A 13,719-nucleotide genomic window follows, 5' to 3' on the forward strand; every position below is an offset into this window, starting at 1 on the left:
TTGTCTCGCCGAACGTCATTGCAAATTTTTACTACAACACCGGCCTCAGTAATATTTTAAAAAACGCTGCTTACGGTTATACTCTGTGCATATGTAGTAATAAGAATAGTAATAGCAATACAGTGGCAGCATCATCAACTTATTCACGAAGGGTTGAGTTGAGCATCGTTTGCATGGAGATGAGCAATAGAAAGAGCAAAAAAAGACAAAAACGAAAGCTATCGATGGTACTGGTTGCATTACCGGCTGAGCTACACAAACACCGGCTGACGAGAATCTACCGCAAAAGCGTTTGCTAATGCAGCATAGAGAACACGCGCTCCCGACGTCATCATTGTGCAGCGATTGTTACTATGACGCTTTTTGTTAGCAACCAACGGTGCAACAGCTACACCCACAGGCAAAACGAACAGTGGAGCAGTTTGGAAAATCAAAAAGGAATAGAATTTTGTATGCGGAAAACTAGCACCGATTACCCTTAATTTTTGTTATGAAATTTAAATTCAAAATTTAAGTCTAAATGAAAAAGTATTCAGCACGTTTCATCATATAACACATTGACTGAAATATCCCGGCGTGGCATAGGTGGCACTAGTTTTATTGCCATCATCCCTTTTTCAGTTAATAATAAATCTTAAAAAGACAGCTGTTAAAATTTCATGACATTATATTCAATACTTCCTAAGTTATAGTGCTGAGAGTAACGCTACTTTTGTTATTTCCAAAACAATGCTTCTTGATGATGGGAGAAATACCGTTCAAGCTAACCAATGGCTTGAAAAGTGTTATGGGGACTCCGCTGCATCAGAAATAATAATAAAACGATGGTTTGCTGACTTCAAACGTGGTCGTAGAGACACCTATGATGTATAATGCAGTGCACATCCACCAGAAAACTTAAAAAAAATTACAAAACCGTTTCAAATGATCCAAAGGTGAATATGCGTGATTTAGCTAACATCGTAAAGATATCAAAAGAATGTGTTGGTTTCATATTGCATGAGCATTTGACTATGAGAAAACTCTGTTCAAAGTGTGTGCCGCGTTTGCTCACTTACAAGACAACGCACCGTGTCACAAGTCAATCAAAACAATGGCAAAACTACATTAATCTGGTCTTCAAATTGCTCCCACATCCATGAATAAAGCTAATTTTGAACAAAAACATGGAAAAGTTAGAAGTTAGATGTGAATGATTTACACCGGCTATCAAAAACTATGTATATACTTTAGTGGGTCCACTATCTAGTAGGTCCATTTTCTCTAAATATATTTATTCTCATGAAGTTTATATATATTCAGGATAAAAGCGAAATCTAGTAAGCAGTACGGCTTTCAACATAAATATGCCGACTCCAATGCCACCCAGTTGGGTTAATCTTGCTATCCTTCCTTGCCTCATCACTATCAACATTAGCTTCAATGTCTTTGGCATTGCATAGCTTCCGCAGCTTCATTCCTCCATTTACTCGCTCATTAGTCAGCTCCTTCCAATTAGCAAGCCTCATTGTCCTTAGATCATTTACGGCAGAATCCAACCACCTTTTCCGCGGTCTTTCTCTCCTTTTAAGGATCCATACCTCCCAACCGTACGTAAGGATTTGCCTAATTAGCGATTTATACAATAAGTGCAAAGTTTCTGCATTCTTGTTAAAAGTCACGACTTAAAAAGGGTTTTAAGATTTCTTGCTTCATCAGTAAATATGTGTGTGCTCCTTTTTTCGAGAGCGGAATTGTTCAAATAACATAACAAATTGCATAACAATTTATTCTACATTTTTATTAAGAGAAGTATTTAAGTTTTATTTTTTATAATGAATATATATTCTCTTTAAAAGGAACACCTGATACTTCAACGTTGAAGGGCTTATTTTACTCCACTAATCTATTTAACAAAAACCACTAAAAAACTGGTAACTTCTTGATGAATGAAACTCTTTGTAATGCGCGCAGTGGAATTCAGTGCGTTGCCCTGCAAAAAGAGCCGGAAACCCCCGCTGAGTGGTTACCAGCAAATTCGACTAGTCTATCATTCAGGATATTTAATAATATTTAAATATTTATAATAAATTAACACTATTGCAATACATTGCCACGTACGCTGCAAAATATGGGCTTGAAACGGTATTGAGTTCTGATATTTAACAAGTGGTTTGGCTGGTGTTTTAAACACCTAGCGGCAGCAAACCCAAAAGTAACCTGCATTAAATGTACGAGTATAATATACCTGTAATATACATATACATATGTACTTATTATTACATTAAAACATGGCTCTGATCACATGTTAATGACAATGCTACTAAGGTGGGAAGTTTAGGAAGAATTTTGCATCCGGAAATAAATCAGAAAATTTTAGTTATTAAGAGACAGGAGTTGGGCTAAAATAAAAATGCAATTGCCCTCCTTGCTCTGAGGTATAACCTGTTGTAGGACAACTGTTTATATTAAGGTAATAGAGAAATGACTGGTCCATTTAAGTGAGTTTGTTTCATAACTCCTCTTTCTGTAGGAATAATTTTATATTTTCCAATCTAAAGCTTAATTACTTCCGATTTAATGATAGCAATTTCGCCTTCAAAATGATCAAAAATAGCGACATCCTTATCATTTACAGTTCGTTATTGATAATCTTTCATTTAAGCTAATAAATACACCGTCAATCACTATCTAAATGAATTGAAATATATAATTTTGTTGAGGTATTATTATGTATTATTTTTTTTTCTAAAACACCTCACTGCAGTGCGCTTCTTCATAATAATTCAGCGACCAAATTGCAATATCCGCAAGAGACTAACTTGCACTCATACAGGCGCAAAGTAAAGACACGTTCCCTCAATCAATGTATCAGAACAGCCAAATTGCATACTTTCCGATTTCTGCTTTTTTTATTTATGGAAAATTCAATAAATTTTATACGAATTTAATTGCGGCCGAGCACTGTCGATGCACTCGGTACCGATCACCAGAGCCAAAAATAACAACAATCAATTCGCTATGTAACTCAGGCTGATAGTGCAATACTCTCAGCTATGCTGCCAGCAACCGGCATAATGATCGTGCAACTTACAACGTGCAGGGCCTAATGCTCAGACTCACCACCACAACCCGGTCATGTCGACTGGAAAATACAATGAGCTCATAATTTTACATATTTACTAGTAGACTTCGCTTGTGTCTTTCTTTAAATTGCTCTTTACTTTGTTTTTGCTTGTGTTTTGTTGCTTTTCCCCTTTCTTTTAATGAATTTGGAGTTGTCAAATTTTGAAAAAACTTTTGTTACAAAAATTTACCAAAATCATTTTGTTGTCAATAAAATTAATAACCGCCACAGTGAGGATGACACATGCGCAGAACTCCATGGTGGTAATTTAATTTTCAGAAATTTTTTTTAATTTGCTACAAACCAACTAACCCACTCCGACTGGTATAAAAATTGGCACAACCCAAATTGAAATTCCCATTGCAATACCTAACGAAAAAAAGAAAGTATTTGAAACTGTTAAGTGTTGATAAATTTTTTTATGGCTTGTACAAATGTATGCCTGAATGTACACATATTTGCGCAAGAAAACACTTATTAAGTATGTAGAATTGATGTATGACGAGCTTTCAAAGCGCTACTAGTATTGAGAAGAAACTACTTAATTATGCTCGTAAATAGATTTAATTTTATCTCATTCCTGAGCGCTGGAAACACTTTTCTTCTTCTTCACTTTTAAAATAGTTTTGTAATTCTCAACAACTAATTAACAACTCACTATTGGAGAATATACATATGTCAGTGTGAATTGCATTATATTTTTCAGATCATCACATAACTGATTTTGAGGAAGTTGGCTTCTGACGAGGTTTTGAAAGAAGTTGAATTTTGATTTGAATTTCGCTTCATGAGTAAATGACTTCTATTTTAATTAAAAAAAGTATTATTTAAATATTAAGCACTTATGAGTTTTTAACATTCGGCACTGCAACAGAGCAACCAGCAAATCTCTATGTGAAATGTCCAAAATGTCAAGCCAGCGGGAAAGTCGTAGAACAAATTCGAATTAGTGTGCTTTTGAAAAAAATGAGCGAATAACAAGAAAATATTAACCCTGTCCGACTTGAGCACGAGAGTGTTATAATTTTGTCAACATAACGGTTTTAACAGCATAGAAGAATGCAGATAGGTAGAGACATATGTACAGGGTAGGTCATATAGCATTTGAAACTACTGATAATGGTTGATTTTTTAGCTATTATCTTTTTAAACAGTTGGTTTAAACGCATAGTTGGTGACGCACGTTTCGTGTTTTTTTTTCACTGTCAAACATCTTGAGTTTGGTATGCATATAATTTAACCATGAATCGTCTTACAAACGAACAACGCTTGCAAATAATTGAATTTTATTATAAAAATGCGTGTTCTGTTAAGAAAGTTTATCGCGCGCTTTTTCCATTTTATGGTCAGTTTAATCGACCCACTGAAACGGCTATTCGAGCTATTGTGACTAAATTTAGAACCAAATTTACATTATTGGACATCAAACCAGCAACACCCTTACGTAGAGTGCGAACTGAAGAAAATATCGCAGCTGTATCGGTGAATGATGACCAATTATTGAGTCGTCACCGTTCGCAGAAATTGGGCCTCTGTTACTCAACAACGTGGAAAATTTTGCGAAAGGATTTAGGTGTGAAGCCTTTCAAAATACAACTGGTGCAAGAATTGAAGCCGAACAACCTACCACAACGCAGAATTTTTGGTGAATGGGCTCTTGGAAAGTTGGCCGAAGATCCACCTTTTTATCGAAAAATTGTGTTCAGCGACGAAATTCATTTTTGGATCAATGGTCAGAATTGTCGATTTTGGAGTGAATTTCAGCCAGAAGAATTGCAAGTGCTACCAATGTATCAAAGGTCACAGTTTGGTGCGGTTTATGGGCTGGAGGTATCATTGGACCGTAGTTCTTCAAAGATGCTGCGAATCGTAACGTAACTGTGAATGGTGAGCGCTACCGCGATATGATATCCAACTTTTTTTTGCCCAATATGCAAGAGCTTGACTTGCATGACATGTGGTTTCAGCAAGACGGTGCCACATGCCACACAGCACGCGTAAAATGGACTTGTTGAGAGGCGAGTTCGGTGAACATTTTATTTCACGTTCGGGACCTGTCAATTGACCACCCAGATTGTGCGATATAACGCCTTTAGATAATTTTTTGTGGGGCTATCATAAAGCTCATGTCTATTCAGAGAAGCCTGCTGATGCTTTCCATTTCAATTCAACCGGGCTATTCGGGTCATGTTCTTCGATTTCGATGTAACTGAAATATGTTGCTCTCTGGTCAAAATAATGAGATACTATTTTTTTGTTCGCCCGAAAAATTTTTTTCAAGAGTTATCGGCAATTTTGTTTTTAGGCTCAAACTCGATTTTTTTTTAATTATATAAGAAAAAATTTTTTTTAAATGTCTATAACTTAGTCAAAAATGAACCGATTTTAATAGTTCTGGGTTCCAAATGATCGTAATTACTTACACGAGCGACATTATGTAGAAACAATTGCAAAAAAGTTGTTGAACATTTTTTATTAAACAGCAGTCGACTGTATGGGTGTTTCAAGATGAGCCAAATCCAACAAAAGTTGTTCGCGCAAGAAGCACTTCCAAGCAAATGGTCGGCTGTTTTTTCGGAAAAACTGGACATGTCGCAACCGTACCACTAGAACAACGCAGAACAGTAAATTATGAGTGGTACACAACCATTTGCTTGCCAGTTGTCTTCCAAGAAATTAGGAAAACCAATCGCCAAAGACGGATCACTCTTCACCAGGACAATGCGAGCTCTCAAACAACTGCATTTTTGAGCACCCAAAACATCGAATTAATGGGTCATCCGTCGTATAGTCCTGACTTGGCACCGAATGACTTCTTTTTATTCCCGTACGTAAAAAACAAACTGAGAGGTCAACGTTTTTCGACACCTGAAGAAGCGGTTGCGACACCTGGCAAAAGTGCTTCGACAATTGGTTCAAACGCATGCAAAAGTGTATAGATCTTTATGGAGAATATTTAAAAAACAATAAAGTGATTTTCGATGACTAAAATTTGTTTTTATTCTCTAATCCCGACATATAAAAGGCACTCCTCGTATACACGCCACCCTTCGTTTTTGGTACTACCGTGATCACCTTGAATGTAATCGCCTTGTTTTATATATATAAATATACATATAATTGGCGCGTACACCCCTTATGGGTGTTTGGCCGAGCTCCTCCTCCTGTTTGTGGTGTGCGTCTTGATGTTGTTCCACAAATGGCACATATTTTTATGAGGAGCTTTTTCATGGCAGAAATACACTCGGAGGTTTGCAATTACCTGCCGAGGGGCGACCGCTATTAGTAAAATGTTTTTCTTAATTTTGGTGTTTCACCGAGATTCGAACCAACGTTCTCTCTGTGAATTCCGAATGGTAATCACGCAGCAACCCATTCGGCTAAGGCGGCTGCCTTGTTTTATACCATGCCAAAAATTGTATGATACGATTACGATTATAAAAAGTGTGTTATTTTGACATGCATGAATTGGCTTAGATTAACAAAAACTATATATGAAAAAAGGCTACTGCAAAAAAGTGTGAAAGCGAATTTATAACCCCAACACCACGCCCTTTCGAATTCGATTTACAATATCGCAATGTTATTAAATTTTAAGGATATTAACGAATTGGCCTGATTATAAATTAATTTAATTTCTTTTTTCAACTTTATCTTCACATTCACTTCTTCACATTTCGTGCTGCTTTGATGGCACTCGTCACACCTAAACAAATATTATAAAGTTGAATATAAAAATATAATTTCTGAAATCAAATTAATAAATTTACAGCATTCAGTATCCCAATCAAAACTTTTATACATTCTTTTAATTGAAAGATTTTAATTGAAAATCGTCCAAACCATAACAATTGAAAGTGCGGTGACGTAAATAACTTATGTAACAAAATGCTATCTACTTTTGCATGAGAAACTGTAATTTATAATCACCCGAAAGAGTAAATGCTCTGATTCTGATCGGTGTGCCACTAAAGAATTTTAGAATTTTGGCATTTTCTGTTGGCTTTTGGCTGTTGGCTGTTGACTGTTCACTGGCATTTGAAAAATCAAAAATTCCGCACAACGACAGCCATTTCATTCCAAAGCATTAATTTTTTGTAATTTTATTTGTTTTTGTTTTTGCTTTTCTTTTTGTCATTTACTATTTGAATCGGAGCAGATTGCAGTGGACGTGCGCATAGGCGCGCAAGTTTTTCCACGACAATGTGCAACAAGTTGTTGTTGATTTAATTTCACAGTTGGTCGATTTCAAAAAGTAGGTGACAAAACTAAATGAAAGATAGCGGAATTAAATAATAACAAAGGTCTAACAGAAATAAAGAGAAGTGTTCTAGTGGCCACAGATCAGCAGAGTGAAAAATATTTATTTAAGAATCAAATCATATAGAAGCAGGAGTATGTGCAGAATTTATAGTTTTTTTCTATAAAAACAGACAAACATACGCGCATACGCAAGCGGATTTGTGGAGCAAATAAGACTTTTGAAAATAGGAAGAGCACATTTTTTCTGCAAAACTAATTTATTTAACACCGATGTGCATTGTGGAAAAGTATGTCGAAAATCTGTCTTTCCTTGGTAAATGAATTTTCCGAAAATATAAAACTTGCACGACGCTAGTGCAAATGTCCCATCAATATAGAATAAACTGCGGTTTTTGATATTCCCAATTCCTATCCAATGCTTTTTTAACCCGTTTTTACCACTCACGAACTCTATCACGAAATATACCAAAAACTCGGATTTTGGAGATGAAGCATGGAGTTAAAAAATGCATTCGCACCGTAAATGAAAAATTTCAACAAGCAAATTGGTTGATTTTTTATACATAGCAATATTGTTCATTACAAAACAACTAATCTAAAGAATTGTTGCCAAATTGTAACAGTATGTAAATATTTTTTAAAAACAAAATTATTCTTCCGCGTTTTATTTATCAGACAAGACAACTAGAAATCTTAGTTATACAGGTAAATCCTTGAAAATATGTACTTATAAGTAAATTAGTACATGAAAAACCTAAATTATTTAATATATATTTTCACTGAGAGTAGGAGGTGAAATAAGAGCGGGGCTCGGGACAAGATGAAATACCGGCGGAGCAAGAGCAGAGAGATGAAAACAAAGCTTTTGCTCCGAAGCTCCGGGTAAAAGACAGGACAAATAGCACGCACACCCTTTGTTTGGTGTATGGAGGGGTACTCCTCCAATTAGCGGTCTGTGTCCTCATATTTACCCAGAAATTGCGAAACCTGCGTGAGATAGTTGTCCACAAGAAAGTTTTATATGGCAGAAGTGGTTTGATACCTTTTGTCGAATTTCCGCTGAGCTGTCGTTCTGATATTTGGAAAGCACTCATTTATGGCCCAATTGGTCCAGCCTTCAAAATGTATGTTTGCTAGCCAAATGGAATTAAATAGATTAAATAGATTGCGCTGTAATATAGCCAATTGGTTAATCCGCATATTAGCACATCAGGTAAATATTAATTGGAAGAATTTCCTACTTAGTTTTAAATATAATTTTTTTAAGTTTTACATCAAAATTCTATTAACAAATTAGTTTCATAGCGTATTATAAATTTTCAGGGCAATCAATATGAATTTGGGTAAGTAAAATATAATCTCTATGCTCGCCTACGAGAAACCATTTTATAACTTCTAGTTTATTTTAAAAATGTTTTATACTAAATTCTTTAAATACATATTTATATTGGCCCGTGCCAGTTTATTGGAAACCCGTTCAGATGCAAAGATTTCAATCCTGATCGAATGAACAACACTAGTTATAACATAAGCTAAAGGCACAAGTATAAAACCTATTACCCATAATGGACCCCAACATAAGGATTACCCTTTGACTTTACAAAATTGGAAACGATTTTTATATGTTTATGATTTTTGTATTATATATTTTATATTTATATAATATGAATAAGAATATTTCCTTGTTCTTAGTTCCTTATACTGAAGCTTTTCTAGATTTTTGATCTGACTAGTCGTCCCCCCAATCGAAAATGAGTTCTCAGTGAAATCGCTTTTCATATACAACATACACAACTTTTTGAAATAAAATACGAGGGTCATTTGAAAAGTCCGTGTAAAGTCAAAAAGATGGCACTAATGACGCTTACCGTGTTTAGCTAGTAGGATCTCTTGGAAAACACACACCAAGATTCAGCCAAATCGGTATATTTCTTTGTGTTTGGCACTCATTTGAATAGAGAAAGTCGAGTGATTGTGGTGATTGCGATTGTGGTCGTAAAATTTATGGAAATAGGGTTCTAACTAGTTTCACTTACCCCGCTCCTTTCCAGACTTTTTTTTAGATTTTATTCAAAGGAGGAGTTGACGAAACGAATGGCTATTTTTCAGACTCCTAATAATCTGAAGGGATAAACAAACTAGAACAGCGTTGGACGAACTTTATTAGCCTAATAGGAGACAAAGACTAATAAAATAGTTTTTATTTTAACATGGGCTTTTCAAATGGCCCTCGTATATTTAGTGCTTCTGAATTTACCAGCACTTTAATCTAATTGCAAAAACAAAAGATCGGAGCGAGAGTGGTGTCATTCCGTTCGTAAACGGAATCTTTGAAGTAAATCCAGCAGATATGCATTTTCTAGATCTTCTACAGTTTTCAATGCAGTTTGTTTAAAATCGACTATTTCACAGCAGAGTTCAAGAGTATTGAGATCGTCTTTATATTTGAGAGCTAAATCTGCAGCATTTTTTTTTTCAGATCTTTAGGTTCCATGGTACTAAGACGATCACCAGAGAGAAATCCGAAATCGTCAGAAATACGCCTAAATTCTTTGTATCGCCAAGTGAGTTGTGAGAGAAGGACATCAATAGATTCGAAAATCGGTGTTCGAAGTTTTTGAATCTTTGTTAAATTTGGACCATCATCTTCGGCCTCGTCGAGTTCTAATCGCCTTTTCTTTCTTGTTCTTGATTCATTCACGTTCCCAGGGATACCCATTTTTACAGTCGTCTCTCTGCAACAATCGAAAGCATCTTCCAAATCCGAGTCACGAAGTTCATTGATCGAATTGATCACCCCTCAATGAGCTTAGTCGCTTTCTCTAATGACAAAGTTTTCGATTGCAGCGCTTGATTAACTCGATTGATTTTACTTAAAACAACTCTTTACCATTGGTGTGAAGTTGCAGGATTTTTTTAATTGTGGTCCGTAATACTCAAGTTTTTTTACACTTTACAAGTTTTTTTTTACTATAATCGATGGCAAAGTGTATTTCAGTAACTAGCACAAAATATGGGCGTCGATGTGGTTTTGAGTATAAACCAATTGCGTGCATTAGCTCGATATTCACCAGTACCTGCCTCTCATTACCAGGATGGGCCATGATGACCATAAGTCCGCACCACGAAAAAAAAGTTCTATATTATATCCGTACGATTTCAGCGCCCTCTTGGTCTGGCGCCTAAGGTGGCCGCCTCACTCGCCTCGCCCTCGCTACGCCACTGCTAATTATGTCTCGCACCTGGCACACGTCTTTACAATACTCAGCAGACTTAAGGGGACCCGGTGGTCTAGAAATTTCTTGCGGAAATTCCCAGCCCATTAACTAGGTAGAGAGCGGTCCACGCGCTCCTGTACCTCCAACTTTAAACTCATTTATCTCGAAACGACTTTCTTCGGCCTGGTGTGTCAAAAAAAACTATTCAACCGAATCGTCTGAAATTGTAGTATGAAGTTTTTGTATGTAAAAGCGGTGGGATTGGATTGTAAAAAAAAATTCCTGAAAATGCCCTAAATTTTCTAGCTCTAGACCACCGGGACACCTTAGAAGCTAACATATCTATTTATAAATGTATTTAATCACAAATATATATTTCTTATCAACACCCAGATACCCCCACATCAATGAATAAACCACAACTCATATAAACCTCTCACTCCTCACTCTCAATCACAGATACAAGGAAGAGTTGTTATGTCACAGAATCCGAAGTAAGCGCACATTCTTCTTTTAAAGATATTGTGTTTGCTGCTATGTGGTATGTTCTACTTAAGAGAGACGCACCTCCTGTTGAAAAATCTCCGCCCTTTAATCGATTTCGTTCGCTTTATTAAAGCATAGGTGCTCATAAAATCAATGCATGCAATTTCGAAGTAGCAAAGCTAATGCTCAGGGGACATAAAAATATGTATAGCTGTATGTATATGTGTAATAACCACTTCGCGTTTTCAAATATGTAATGTCAATGAAATGCCGTGCTAGTATTTAGTCTAGTCATCAGTCGCATAAATACTTTGAAGTTCGAATACAATCACAAATGTATTTAGAACATTTTCGAAAGGTGCAGAGTTTTGCACGATTGACGTTTGAAAGGTTTCCTCTGCAGCGTTGGCGCATCTCTGTGACAAAATGTACAAATACGCACACATACACAATGGCGAGTACCCTGCAGGAAAAATCAATACTAATAAGACAATGTAATTATAAACCACTTCTCACTATAGTGTGGCGTCTGCCTTTCGAAAACTAAAGTCACAAAATCGACTTTCTTGAAAGGCGGTTCATGAACTCGTGAGTTAAGGGGGGAGCCTGGTTTATGAGGTCTAAAAATTGCATCTCTTTGCGATTTTTTTTTTTAAAAAACTAATTTAGCACTGCAAAGTGTTTTCTATCTTTTAATGACCATGTAAAAAGTATAAAAAATTTTTGTACTGGTTAAAATAAGTTGAAAAAAATGTTTAACATAGAAATTAGTAGAGCGCTGCTACGCTGGAGTTTCCAAGTGGCGTACAAGATACAGCTCGTAATTATTATCTAAAGCAAAAAATTCAAATGGATTTCTAATTATCATGATTTTTTATTCTAGATGAACTAAGAAAACTGAGAGAAATTCCAAAATTGCATCTTTTTGGAGGGTTTAAAGAAAAAAATGGCTTTCTATAAAAAAAAAATTCACTTCAACTTGGTATAAAAATCTTGAAAATTTTTTTTTAATCTATTTTGTGAGTTCAAATAGAAGAGAATTTAATACTGAAGGGAACAAGCTATGATTCATTTTTCATTCATTTTTTCATTCATGTACGTCAATTCAAAGAAATCATAAAAATGAAAAGTCGAGAAAAGAAGATAAAGTTTGTACTATAGCTGTCCGGTCACAGCGTAACTACCTAACGCTCGCCTACCTTTGGTTTTGTATCTACGGAAATATTGAGAATTAGGCTCTGTAACTTTGTGTGAATATTCTGAAATATATTAGGAATCGCTTAAAACGAAAAAAATAGATTTTTTTGACCTTATAAACCAGGCTCCCCCCTTAACTACGGCATTCGAATTACAAGTACAGCTCAAATACGGATGCATAGATGCTGTGTTTCGAAACTAATAATTACCAATTATTGTGTCACTTTATAAATTTTATATAATAATAGCTGTTGCTTGCGAGGATTTCCCGAAAGTCATGTATTGCGTTTCTTTTGCCCACCCTGTAAGATGTTTACACAGGTGGCGTAGCATTATTCTTTTCCTGATGATCCACAGATAATCCAAGATAATCACGATAAGTTTTGTCGCTGACTTTTGGTAATCCTTCCACCACATCCGTATAAAAACTATTAGGATGATTGATACATTTTACAACGACTAGTTTAAACTCACAATTTGACACTTGTTTAGAGGAAAACTTGATGCAATTCGACAGTACCTTGGTAATATTTGCCGAAAATACAGTAAAATCTTAAGTAGCTGTCATAAAAAATTTTGCGGGTAACAGAAAAAAAAATGCATTTAAAGCTATAGTTAACATTCGAAATCCGTATGGCAAAAACCTTATCGATCAGTGTTATCCGGATTGGTAATGCGAAAGTAAGTGCTTAGTTTTAGTTCAACACTAATGGAAAAAATGTATCCCTGCTGAATATGAACCAAATTGCGCTATAAATACGAGTTTTCAAAATAACTGGACTCTACCGCCACGTAGCGGATTAGCTTGATGCTAAGTTGCCTAAGGAATAAACTGAATAAATTTGATGAAAATACGTTTAGTAGTCGTTTAGCCATTTACTAACAACGAAAACTATTAGCATTTTGTTTACATAGATTAGGTATGTATTTGTTTAAAAGATTTGCTGCATTTTATTGCATTACGTTACATAATACTATATAACACAAAGTACAAATACGCAAAAATAATGAAAAATGTTGTCGACGAACTTTTTGTATACCAATGAACCAGTTTTTAAAGCACTCTTCCACTGCGATAGAGGCAACTCGAAAGCAAGTGACTGTGCCTGCGAGAGGTTTTTCATCCCTCATCGGGCGCGTCCCGAGGTGGTAATTTGAACGCGTTAATCGCTTTTCACGCGTGAAAAAAAGCGGCCATACATTTTAGTTTTAACTGCTGGAAGAATATCAAATTATTACTGTGCGGTGTATTCCATCTATTCGATGTTTTGAAAACTTTTAGTTGACGTAGAGCAAATTTATAAAAATTAAATGTACACAAAGTGTTTTCTCTTGTGATTAGAAAATGGATTAATTAAATTAAATTAGATTTCTAATGCAAAAAAATACATAGTGGGTCAGTTTACTAATACTGATTAATGACGTGCCAAAGCCTTAATCCGTTTTACG

This window comes from Anastrepha ludens, chromosome 6 (assembly GCF_028408465.1).
Source record: "Anastrepha ludens isolate Willacy chromosome 6, idAnaLude1.1, whole genome shotgun sequence".
In the NCBI taxonomy this organism is placed as follows: Eukaryota; Metazoa; Arthropoda; class Insecta; order Diptera; family Tephritidae; genus Anastrepha; species Anastrepha ludens.